A 12,856-nucleotide genomic window follows, 5' to 3' on the forward strand; every position below is an offset into this window, starting at 1 on the left:
GATGGCTTTTTTTTTTTTTTAAAGAAGAGTTTCACTATGTAGCTCTTGGCTGGCCTGCCACTAGCTATGTAGACCAGGCTGGCCTCCAACTCACAGGGATCTGCCGCCTCTGCCTCCTCAGCACTGGGAAAGGACTGGTTTTGCTCTGGACTCTTGTCCAAGAGCCCAAGGCTATGTATGCCTGACTAGTCTCAAGTCTCCTGAACAAACGATTAAAGGAATGAGCTGAAAAGAAGGGAATAAGAGCTGAGGGACGGAGGTGTCTTATTCTTAAGGTCCCTTCCCTGGGACCTCTTCTAAGTCCTCTCCTACACTCACCACCTCAGCCTCTACTGACTGAGGATACACCACAAATGCCATGGTAGGAGTCCCAGAGCCAGGGCTGTGGTGAATCCAGCAAATACCTTCCACAGAGCAAGTGGAAGTCCCAGAATCCTGACATCATCTGCAGAGTGACTAACCCTGGGGAGCAGCTGGGCTCTGGGGACCAAAGGCAAGTGCACAAACAAAATCTACCCAGCACACGGGCAAACACAGCCCTACAGACCGAGCTGCCCAGGACCCTCAGCAGTCTGGCTGCTGCCAGGGGACCAAGCCAGCCAGGGGTAGGAAGCATGGTAGAAGAACTGCTGTTGCCTTTGTCCACCCTGGCCATACAGTCTGCCTCTCCCAAGCCCTCATCAGTACAGGGTGACCCCCTACCATACAGAAAACGACAGAATCCAGCTGCCCAGGCCCCGGACAGAGCCAGAACTGATGAGACAATCTGGGCTCTAGGGGAGGTATGCCGGGCTATAGTCACATAGAGTGCCAAGTTTCAAGAGCAACAGCCAGGGCTGAGGGTCACACTACCTCTACCCTTCCAAAGCCCTGTGCTCTCTCTGCTGGGGGGCCAAGACTGGCAAAGTCTCCTTACCTCAGGACCCTCAGCCATGGCCTCACTCAGACATCACAGCTTGTGATGTGCCTGAACTTGAAACTCCTCCCGTGGTCTTGGGTCTTCCCGCTGTCACTTGGACCAGGAAGTACTAGTGTAGAGAGCCCTGAGATCAGGAGGCATTGGTGACTGTGGTAGGGGACCTAGCAGTCCTGCCTGCCTTCCAGAGGCCTAAGAAGCAGTAAGTACATGCCCACCGTGAAGGTGGGAGTAGACCACAAGGGGCCCATGTTGCTAGGCATGAACACTGCTGGAGACTTCCAGAGTTCACCTCATGGTGGCTGTCCCCAAACAGGCTCCACTACTGCCCTACTTCCCAGGTGAGGAAGCCCAAGCCCACAAAGGTCAGGCTTGCTGAAGGCCAGCTGGCCAAGCAAAGGAATCCTTCCCAGGAACCACATAGGTCCCCAAAACATGATCCGCTGGGATGACAAGATGTTTAATGTCATTTCCAGATCCTGGGATGAGCCAGCTCAGTAGGATGCCTCTGGCACAGCCCCAGCAAGCCCCACCTCCAAGATCAGGCCACTTTGCAGGGATGGAGGGCTGACTGGAAAGGGGTGGCCAACAGGTCCCCAAGTCCTAAGAGGCATGTAATAAAACCCCTGCCCAGCTCCCTGACACTGTGGCTGCCTGGTGCCCCCTGCCTTCACAGTGCCTGCATGGGAGAAGGTGGCTTTGCCCAGCGATCTCAAGAGGTCTGGTCATCACAATTCCCTGCCCCAAGGCAGCTACTTTTTTTTTTTTTTTTTTTTTTTTTTTTTTTTTTTTTTTGGGTTTTTCTGTGTAGCCCTGCCTGTCCTAAAATTCCCTTTGTAGACTAGGGCAGCCTCAAACTCAGTGATTCTTGAGTCTCTGCCTCCTGAGTGCTGTGATCAAAGGCGTGCACCACCACACCCTACTAAGCATTTGCTTTTTTACATCAGCCACAGCATGGGCCTTGGTGAGCAGCCATCTCAAGGTCCGACTCTCTCTACCTCTTAGACACCTGAGGAGTCTGGTCACCCGGGGTTCCAGTCCCTCGCTGGCCAACTTCACACCGACACCGCTTGCCCAGTCTTTTGGCACACTGTCCTGCCCTGCTCTCTCATTTTCAGGCATGATATCCATCCCTCCCAATAGGTCATGGCTATACCCTCCTTGACAGGTTCCCAGAGGGAGGCTACAGACCTGGGGCATATATACATAACAGGTAGCATAGGCTAAGCTACTAGGTTTCAGTGGAAACTCACCAGGCCAAACCCTTACTGCCCAGCCTGGGCAGTAGGTGAAATGATGCAGAGATGGCCCTCTGGCCTCTACGACCTCCTCTTAAACAGCCTGAGTGGATCTCCCGGGGACTTCCACAGGACTCTGAGGGAGACACAGTTGCTAAAGGCCCACATGTAGCTAGCTTCATGGAGGAATCTGACCCCTTAACCTGCCAATATCTCTACAGATAGCCTCTGCCCTTACAGACCCCTGAGCCAAAGAGCAGGGCCATTAAAGACTTGTAGTAAGTGCACATGCATTTTACAAAGTAGTCCCTGTTCTCTAGCCGAGAGGTCCAGGGAGTAGTTACAGCAGGCCATCTACAACAGGACAGAAACACTGAGGAGGCACACAGAGGAAGGACTAACAAGGTAAAGTCTGATGGATGGACCCCAGTACCTGCATGGACTAAGCCAAGTCAGGCTGGCTATCATCTCTACGTGTGAGCTGCTGAGCCTAGCCTGCCTGGCTTCCACTTTCCCGGGAGGTTTTGCCTATAATCTTTCTGAGAACCAAGGTGGGATGTGCATACCTAGTTTCTCCACTCCCCCTCCCCCTCCCCACGCATACACTCAAAAAGCAAACCTGTCTCACACCCCACCTGGCCTTTGGCCCCGTCGACCTCAGCTCTTCCTACCCCCCCCCCCAGGGACCCTCCCAGCCAACCCAGCTAGGCAGCATCTCATCCCAGGCACTGGCCCTGGCAGCCTGGGCCATCTCCATTTTAAACCTTCAGAGGAAGCCCTGAGCAGTCGCCCACGGCAGCAGGCACCAGCTGACAGGTGATGTTTGTGCCTCTCCTCCTGGGGCTGGCAGGAAGACACGCAGTTGGCTTTCAACTCCAGAAACCTGAGCCTGGAGCCCCTGTGTGCAGCCGCCTTCCCCCCCCCCCCCGTGCTTGGAGGGAGGGGAGCCCCAGCCCACATCCCTCTGCTAGGAGAGTCAGAGGTCCTAGGTCCTGCTTTTCATACACCCACCATCTCACCCAGACAGCCTCCCCCCAACTCCTAAGCTACCTAGGGATGGAAAAGGGTGGGGCTGATCTCTATCCCCCAAAGGATGCAAGAACGGAGATGAGGCTAAGCTGGACCTTGTCACCCTTCACCTCTGTTCCCGTGCTTTGGCTTTATTTATTCACATCAGACCTCTCACTTGGGCCTCCAGGGCCTGGCACACCCCAGCTGAGCTGTGTTCTCTCTTAACCATATGCCCGAGAGAGCTTGGAAGCCCTCCCGGGGCCCCAGGAAGCCTGGAGCAGCTCCCTGATGTCGCCGCTTTATAACTTTGTCCTCCTCAGAGAGCTCTGATCAACCACGGCTCCCTGCAGCTGGGCAACAACGCTCCCCAGCTTTCCGCCCCTGGGCCTCGGATCCCCACGAGGAGGGGCGTGCTCGCGGTCTATTGCCTCCTTGTCTAGGGAGCTGGAAGGTGGGGGATTCTGTGCTGTGCCCCCAGCCCATTAGTCCCTCCGTTCCACCTTTGCAGCCGCCAGGTGCACAGTCTCAGCCCCCGCCGGCACCAGGCTGCCAGTCCACAGCGCGCGCAGGGAGGGAAGTTGGAGGCTGCCTATGCCCCCCTTGAAGTCGTTTTAAAAATAAAACCTCGCTCTAACCGTGACTCACGCGGCTAGTGGGGACGGGAACGCGGCGCCGGGGCCGGCCCGCTGCCCTCGCCGAGCTCGCCCCTCACCCTCCTTTTCCCGGGTGCCAGGCAGGACCTGGGACCGACCTGCTCAGCCCGACGCCCCCCGCGGGCCCCGCTGCCATCTCCCGGGCGCAGCCAGGGTTCGGCTTGGGGCTGCAAGCGAGCCCCCGCCCTTTCCAGCCTCCGCTCTGGGGGAAAGGAGCCGCGGGCCCCGAACCCCGCGCCTCCCCGCGGCCGGGCCAGCATCACCCGCTCGGGGCTCTTGACTCCCGACCCCGTACACCCCGAATCCCAAAAGCTGTACGTCCCCCACCACACCGAACCGACTCCGGCGGCGCGATCCGGCCCGAAGCGTGCAGCGTGGCCCCCGCCCCGCACGCCCCAGCGCCCCGTCCCGACCCCCGGCCCGCGCAGCTTGCCTTACCTGCGTAGCGGCCGGGGAGGCGGGTCTCCTCGGGAAACTTTGCGGCGACCGCTGGAGCCTCAGGGGTTATTCCAAGGAGCGGGCGGGAGCCCCAGCCGGAGGGCACCCAGGGGGGCCGGGGAGAGGAGCCCCCGGCGAGCGACGGAGCTCAGTGGCGGGCCCGGGGCGCGGGGCGCGCGGCGGCGCATCTGCCCAGCGGAGCGGCGGGAGGAGTGCGCGGGGTGGCGCCCGGCGGCGGGGTGCGTGTGCCCGGCTGGTGCGCTCAGCGGGGCGAGGGCAGCGGCGGCAGCGGCGGCGAGCAGGGCGCGGGGAAGCAGGCTGTGCGGCCGCCTCTCCCCTCGCGGCGGCGGCGGCGGGGCTGTGCGTGCAGCGCGGAGCTGGGAGGGCGGGAGCGGAGAGGGAGGCGGCGGGCGGGGAGGAGGCGGCGGGGGCGGGGGCGCCGCGCTGCGCACTGGCCGGCGGGACCCGGAGCGGGAGGCTGCGCCGCCGCGCGGGGACTCTGGCCCAGCCCGGGAGAAACGGCGTCCCCCTCCTCCTAGCCTCGGCCAAAATGTCTGGGATGGAGGTGGGGGAGGACGAGTTGGGGAGCTGGTCCCCCCCTAGGGACTAGGGGAGGGAGGCTCCCAACACCAGTCTCCAGGGCTAGAAAGAGGATGGCAAGAGAAAGGGGTTCTGGCTCGGGCATCTCCTCCCCCTACATCGATCCTCTCAGCACCCACTCATTCATCTGTCCATCCATCCATTCATTCATTCGTCCACTTGAACATTCATTCACAAACAGAACCCACCTACTCTGCGTGCCCAGGTAACCCCATTTCTCCTTGCCAGGTGCCCCTTTCCCGGCTCAGACAACACCCCCTCATTTGCAGCCCCTCCTGCACAGGCCCTCTCTAAACTCTTTGCTTTTCTCCGAGTAGGGCCCCACCCAGATGTGTAGGAGGGCAGGTTGGGTCAGATGCCAGCCCCCCTCTTCCCTTCCCCAGATGGCTGGCCTTTGAACGACTTAGCTAACCTCTCTAACCTCTGTCCTGTGTATACAACGGGAACATTAGCCCCTGGACTCCTGGAGGGTTAAGGAGACCCACAGTGGGTAGGTGGATGGGGCGGGACTGACAGACGTTGTTTATGGGAAAGTTGTTGTGTGTACTGTGGGGACGCAGGGCTGGGTGAACTAGACAGTTATTTAGCGCGGAAAGTACCCAGACATAGCCTTGGGAACAAGGCTCTGCCAGCCTCACCTACCAGGTACAAACCTTGTTACCTTGTGACAGAACTGGGTGGTCTGTTACAGACTCAGTTTTCCCCTTGGGTTGCTAACTACTCTGGATGAGTCCCTAACTCTGCTTAAACCACCTGGGAGTTTCCCCATAGCTCCCAGGCCCATCCCTAGACCTCCATCATCTAAGTCCCTCCCACTCGAACGCCTCCCACCCCACCATCCCAACTCTAGGACCTTCCAGCAGTCCAGTCCAGTCCAATCTGCACTTCTTTTATGTGCTTCCCAGGCCACTTTCCTCAGGATGCCCACTGTCACCCCTGAGGGAGGGCAAGCGGCCTGTCTAAGGGTGCCTTCTCTGACCCCTCCCCCAGTAGTCTTTGCCCCGCCTACCTCTTCTCCTCACCTCCCAGCTCCCTTTCTTCCTTCCCTCCCTAGGTTTGTACTCAATTCACTGAAGAGCTATTTTTTTCCTCCCAATTTTTATTTATCACCCAAACAGCATTATACCAACAATAAAGGAAGGGGGAAAAATCACCCACAATGCCACCGCCCTGTGGCGTCAACAGCTTCCTTTCCACTGCTCCCTTCCAGGCTTGTCCAGGTACAAAGCTGACTATAATTTCCACAGAACTGTGGTTTCCTTTCTGCCTTCCTAGACCCCCAGATGGACTTGGGGCCCCAGGGCTCCATCTCCACTCTTCCTCCATTGTGTCTCTTAGCATGTGGCTCAGAAATTCTGTGTCTTCCTCCTTTCCCAAAACACCCCCCCCCCCTTACCTCCCTGCCACCCCATGGCACTAGGCTGGTGCCAAACAAGCATTTGGCCGAGTACTGAGGTGAATAGTATGAACGGGACTTGACACATCACACTTAGATATCAAAATATCATCTTCACAACTGTGGCTTTAATGGTTATGTGACGTTCCTTCCAACTGATGAACGGTAACTCGCTTAGCAAGATCCCTTGCACACAACTCAGGAAGTACAGAGGGGAATCCACTGTGCTGGGTACCATCTCAGACACCAGGGAGACCACTATGAACCAGGTTGCACTGGATGCAAAGCTGGGATCCCAGAAAGGCTGCCCAGAACATAGTCATCCCTGGACAAGAGCTATCTAAAACAGGTTTCTCTACGTGACCCCAGAAACTAGGGCCAAGTCAGCTGCGGCACCAGAAAGCTTCTTCAGGCCAGTGGCTGTTCTTCTGGGGTTGGAGGGAGGGCAGGAGAAAGGTTACAGGTTGGGTGCAGCAGGAGCCCGCTGCAGAGACAGACGAATGCCATAACGGGGTGCCTGGGTGTCACTGACCAAGAACTTGTGGCTGGAGCTGGGATCAGAGTCAGGAAGAACTTGACAATGGCAGCCAGGCTGGTGTGCAGGGTCTTGGACCTATGGACTATGTAGGAACTCTGGGAGAAGTGAGGCGTCAACCAAAGACTGTAACTCCAGGACAGTGAGGCAGTCAGCTGAGATCAGTGAATATAGTTTGTTCAGTCGACAAATGTGCAATGAACCACTGTATGCTATAGGCTACAGGAGAACACAGGATAATGGTGAAGGAGCTAGGCCCTGATAGGAGGCTCTCAGCACTGAGGGCAGCGCGAGTCACCCAGTAACATTTTGTGACTTCAACCTTGAGTTCGCCAAGCCCCAGCTCCTCCACTGGGAGGGAGGCAACAACCAGAACAATGTCCCGCAGCTCAGAGTGGGCCCTCCCACTGGGCAGCAAGGTCAGCCTGGCCCTGTCCTCAGCCTCCTCTCCCCAGCCTCTCAGCCACCACTTACCCTCTTAGAGGGGTGTGGCTTCAGTGTGACACCTGATTGTGCAGCAGACAGTGACCCTCAGCCCCATCCCATCCTCCACTTTCTTATGCTAATGGGGTCATCACAGACTTCCTATGGCTAATGTAACAGTCAAGAAAGATCCTAAGGTGTTTTCTATACTGTGGATTGCCAAGATAACTGAACTTGGCAATATTAGACTGTTGTCAGCCAAGGCTGGGCCAGTCTTAGGCCTGTTCTGGTGTGGTGGGGAAGGATAGGGTCTCCTCCACCGCACATGTCACCCAGCTTCACTGGGGACCTCCTTTCTGGGGATTCCAGAGACTCATGGTCACTAGCTACCTGGCCCCTCTGAACTCCAGTGATGCCCAGGGCATTTGGGAAGATTTACATGGATTTGTGAGCTGGGCTGTAGGACAGCTATGCCCACCGCTTCAGGAACTCCTGGCTGGCACCCCAGCCCTCACCTTCCAGCAACGCTTCTGGTCCAAGTCTCAGCTCCACTGTGCTGCTTCCCTTCTGCTGTCCTCCACTACAAGTTCCTGTTGGCAGAATACTGGGCACTGAAGCTTCTCACAGAAAGCAAGGTAGACGGTAGCCAGCCACAAGTGAATGTGAGTCTCAGGACAGTCTCGGAGAGCGCAAGACCTTCAGTGTAAGATAAGCCCTAAAGAAGGAGATCCAGGAGCAACCAGAGATGGGGCTAAGTCCAGTGTGCTGAGGCCCACAACTCCTAAAGATGGGGACTGGGACAAGGGGACCTTGAAGAAGAATCAAGCCAGGAGCAGCTGCTGGCCAGGATCCATCCACTGAGCTGGCTCCAATGCTAGCCTGCCTGAGTTGAATCCCACTGTCCCCTGAATCAAGGGGACATTTTTACTCTGTCTCTGTCTCTTCCCTGCCCAAATTACCTACCCATAGGTCAAAGCCTGGCCATCCTGTCCACCGAGTCTCTCCCTGACTCCTTGTCTTTCTCCTTTGTCTTTCTCCTTTCTTGTTACGGCTGTAAGTGAATGCCATGGCCTGGGTAATGTATAAAGAAAAGGGGTTATTTAGTGAAAGGTCCTGGTCACGGGCACATCTGCTGTAGGTTGCCTTGCTTATGATGATTCTATTGTGTCATGTGGTAAAACAGAACAAGCTAGCCAACATAGGTCTTATTTTTTTCTTTTTTCCCCTCTTTTTTGTTTGTATGTGTTGTTTTATTTTTGAGACAGAACCTCATGTAGCCCAGGCTAGCCTCAAACTAGCTATGTAGACAAGGATAACCCTGAACCCCCGATCCTCTTCTTGCCTTCACCTCCCTCATTACACTTGGCTGTTTCTCTCTCTTAAAAAGCCATGTTGGGCTGGGCAGTGGTGGCGCACGCCTTTAATCCCAGCGCTTGGGAGGCAGAGGGAGGCAGATTTCTGAGTTCGAGGCCAGCCTGGTCTACAGAGTGAGTTCCAGGACAGCCAGGACTAAGAAACCCTGTCTCGAAAAACCAAAAAAAAAAAAAAAAAAAAAGCCATATTGGGGCTGAGGTGTGACTCGGTGGTAGAGCACTGGCCACGTATGTGCATCCTGAACTTCAAAAAAAGGGTGTGTGGGGCACTAATTTCGTCATTAAGGTCCCATGACCTCCTTTAACCCTAGTTAAACCAATACCTCTAAATACCACTTTAGAGATTAAAATTTGTTATTCTTTCTTGTGCTAGAGAAGGAAAACCAGGGCCTTCTGAGTGCTAGGCTAGCAGTCTATCACAGAATCACAGTTAAACCACAGTCCTTGGTTTTATTTTAAGATCAAACTAGGGCCAGCCTTGAACTCCTGCTCCTCCTGACCACTGGGATTGCAGGTGTGTCACCATGTCCCATTTGTGTGGTGCAGGGGATGAAACCCAAGTGCTCTAGGCAAGCACTCTGTCACCTGAGCCACATCCTCAGCCCCCCACATGAATCTCGAAGGACAAAGGCCATAGCAATAGTGTTTTCATCTTAATATATTGTGTGTGGGGGTTCAAGTGTGCCGCTCAGAGGACAACTTCCAAGAGTCTGTCTTTCCTTCCACCAGGTCATCAGGCTTAACAGCCACTGCCCATACCCACTGAGCCACCTCCCTGGCTCCGGCGGCCTGTTCTTGTTTCTCTTTGTGGCAGGCTCTTATGCCTTTTGTGACCCCACTCTTTGAGCTGTCGGACAGCACTCTGACCTATCAGAAGCCAGGTAGCTGATGACATTATAGAGATGCCTTCCTCCTGGATCACAGTAAATTAGCAGATGTCATGTGACTTGGGCCCAGGGCCTCTAGACTCTGGGATGAGTGCCCTGGGAGCTCCTGTTCCTTTTGCCCCTGGCCATATGAGCCAGGGGTCTGATGTCCACAAGTTTATAGACCTACCAACAGGGACAGCACCGTCTGCTGATACTGAATGAAATGATGGTTATCGTGCTGAGCTAGTCTAGGCAGCAGTGACAGAGATGTCCCAAGGCCAGCTGTGATCATAAAACTGGGAACTACTTAGAATACTTTTTCAAGGACAGAAGTGTCCAGGTCCCAGCTCAACTGTCTGAGTGTGTGCAGGGCAGGTCTTGGTGTGTGTGAGGGCTTTGGGTGTGGGTGGGAGAAAACTCCAGAAAGTATCAGAAATCAGGCTTGGGCTGGAGACAGATTCTCCCTGGCAGCCTGTCTCTCCAGAAGCACCAAGACTGAGGCTGCCAGTCCCAAGCTTCTCACACAACCCTCCTTCCCCATGAGAGCCTCCTTTCCTCCAAGTGACATTACCTGCCCCCCAAGTTTTTCCCTCAGGGCTGCTTCTTCCTTCTGACCATTATTCCCAGCAAGGACATGCTTTTGATGTCATGTGTAAACAGCCTAGTTTACACATCCAAGTCCAGCACAGAGATCAGAGCTGTTGCTCAGAGAACAGTGTGTCAAAAGAGACCAGCATGTGTAAGAATCAGGGCTAGATGGTGCTGGGGCCTGAGGGGCAGGCCTAATCAGAGGCCATGCCTCCTGACAGCAAACGGGGGAAGTGATGAGCTAAAAGGAAGGGGGGAGGCTGTCATCTGGGAGAGATAAAGGTAGGACCCCAAGATAGAGGAAGCCTGAGGGCTACCCTGGAATCACCCCAGGAGGGAGAAGAGAAGACAGGTTTGTGTTATCAGTGTCTGGACTCTGTACTCCAAAGACTTCTACTGGGGCGCCAGCCTGTGGTGATGTTTTTCTCTGTCACAGTGTCTCTCTGGACTCTGGAAAAGGGGTTTGGTTCTCTCTGCTCCTCCTCACCTTGCTCCCTCTACCTCCTGCCCCAGTCACAGTGGCTTTGTGGGCTAATCTACCAGGGCCAAGAAAAACCTCCCTGGGACTATAACTCCAGACACCTTCCCCTCAGACTTCTGGGTCCCCTCTGCAGATTCTGGCACCACAGATCAACTGTAGTGAAGCCACTACAGGTGGTACCCTGGGATACCTGGGAATCCGAGGATTCCTGATGTTAGTCCAGGGCCTCCTCTCAGAGTTCTGATATTACAGAGCTGGGGCAGGAAACACAGACATGTTCTAGGCCCTCATTTGCTACAGGGCAAAGTGGCAGAGGTAAGGGCTGCTGGGCCAGGGCCTCAGAACACAAGCTGGAGTCAGGGGTTGGCTTGGGTAGGCTCACTCAAATGTCCTCACCTACTAGGCACCTGTGCTTCAACCAACTAGCTGGGCCCGGCAGGTTTTAAGCTCAGAATACTGCCGAGGCTGGGCATGCGAGGAGCCACAGCAGAAGGGGGAGGGGAAGAGGGCCAATGCCAGCCATGGGGTGGGGTGGGATGGTGTTGCCAGGCAACCTCCACGCGGCGACTGCCACCAAGGAGGGTTTCTTAAAGAGCTGAGCAGAGAGGCTGGGCCACTGAGGGCTGAGGCTGGGTCTCGAATACCAATGGCAGCCACACAGGTCTCCTCCCTCCTCCTTCTTTTTCTTCCTTCTTCCCTCCTCCATTCTCCCTCCTCCCTCCACGAAGTAGAGCTGGAGCTTGGAGATCAGGAAGACAAAGAGGAGGGCACCCGTGTCAAGGGACTCTGGGGCTGTCAAGGCAAGGACCAGGCTGAGTTCATCTTCGTCCCCACAGAGAAGTCTTGGATGTAGTCAGATGGCCTATAGGGCACGTGACACCCTCGACCCCAAAACCCCTTAAGTCCTAGAGCCAAGAATGGGAAGGAACTTGGCCTCCTGGGCATATCCCAGCTGACTAGTGTTAGAGTCAGACAATACAGGTCTCATCTCTTCTTGGCTGAGCAACCTTAAGCAGTTTTTGTCCCAAAGAACCCTGAGGTACCACAGAGAGCCATCAGTTCTGAAGAGGAGATGGGTTCCTGACAAAGCTCTGTCTGGTGGCAAAGAAAGTCCTTCTTGTTGTCTAGCTTGAATTTCCCTTGCAGAAAGCAGACCCTGTCTTTCTCCTGTCTTTCCTGCTTGCCTGGCTTCAGACAATTTTGCATTCAATAGCAGTGGGGACTTAGCTGGGCAGTGGCTTGTCCCTTCCTTCTAGGGACCCCTTTCCCAGCTATACAGGGGAGCTAAGTCTCTGGGGGTGGGTCTCTGAAGCAGGGTGTGTGCCCCAAGTCATAGGCAGTGTTTTGTGCTTATGGGTATCATCTGAACAAGAGTGTCCAAAGTTGTCCCTGGAACATAGGAGTCCTGCAGAACCCCAAGGGGCAAGGGGCCTGGACTGAGTGGGTACAGGGACACTTTCCCCTTGTAGCCCTATGTTTCCATGGCTCACTTCCGGCTCTACCTGACAGTGTGTCAGCTCAGCCTTCCAGTTCGCCCAGGCTCTAGCACCTTCAATGGCTCTCCATGGCCACAAGGAAGAACCTTAGTCAGACCTGTAAACCTGGCTGCCCCCTCTGCCCTGACTGAGTCACAGTACTCTTTCCAAAGCGCCCCTCCCTGAGACCCGGGACCTCATTCCTCACCCCATCTGGGCCCTTCATGTTAAGTAGTTACTATTGTTTTTAATTTTAAAGACTTTTTTTTTTCTTGGCTTGGTTTTACGGTGCTGCACATGGCATTTGTGGCCTCAAGCACCCTAGGCAAATGTTGAATCACTGAGGGACACTCTCCATCCCCACATCAACCTTTGAGGCCCACAAATGAGCCCTTCCTGCCACAGGCCACCCGGTTGGGAATAACCCACCAGGCAAATGAGAAACTGAGGCCTTTGTGGCCATGGCTGCAAAGGAAATAAACAGGGGGGTACAAGGGATGTGTGCACAGGGCGTTTTAGTGGGTGCTCAGGGAAGGCCCCTGGAGGGAGGTGAAGTCCATTGAGACCTGATAGATAAGACAGAGCCAATTTAAGAAGAGCTGGGAGAAAAGTGAGACACTGGAGGCTGTGTGTGCAAAGGCCCTGGGGCTTGAGCATGCCAGACCTATTTTAGGAAGAGAAAGGAAGACAGGAAATTAGGAGGAGCGAGTATGGGATGCAGTCGAGCATTTGTGGAAGAGAATATGGATTTTATTCTAAGTATAATAGGAAGCTATTTGAGAGGTTTAAGCAGGAAAGTGACATGATCTAATTTATATTTTAAAACGATCATCCAAACAACCACTTTGGAGAGCAATTTG

The 12,856-nt window shown here is 55.1% G+C and overlaps 2 protein-coding genes across 5 annotated transcripts in view; one reads left to right on the top strand and one right to left on the bottom strand.

Moving 5' to 3' along the window:
- Flrt1 (fibronectin leucine rich transmembrane protein 1) overlaps nucleotides 1-4,636 on the bottom strand; it is a 77,725-nt gene extending 73,089 nt beyond the window's left edge. For all 3 annotated transcript variants that reach the window (XM_034489898.2, XM_076916396.1, XM_076916398.1), the window contains exon 1: nucleotides 4,257-4,636. The gene's annotated coding sequence lies outside the window, so the exon portion shown is untranslated. The remainder of the gene's footprint in view (nucleotides 1-4,256) is intronic.
- Macrod1 (mono-ADP ribosylhydrolase 1) overlaps nucleotides 1-12,856 on the top strand; it is a 139,405-nt gene that overhangs the window by 103,861 nt on the left and 22,688 nt on the right. The window lies entirely within an intron of this gene.

The sequence above is a fragment of the Arvicanthis niloticus genome, chromosome 1 (genome assembly GCF_011762505.2).
Source record: "Arvicanthis niloticus isolate mArvNil1 chromosome 1, mArvNil1.pat.X, whole genome shotgun sequence".
NCBI classification, from domain to species: domain Eukaryota; kingdom Metazoa; phylum Chordata; class Mammalia; order Rodentia; family Muridae; genus Arvicanthis; species Arvicanthis niloticus.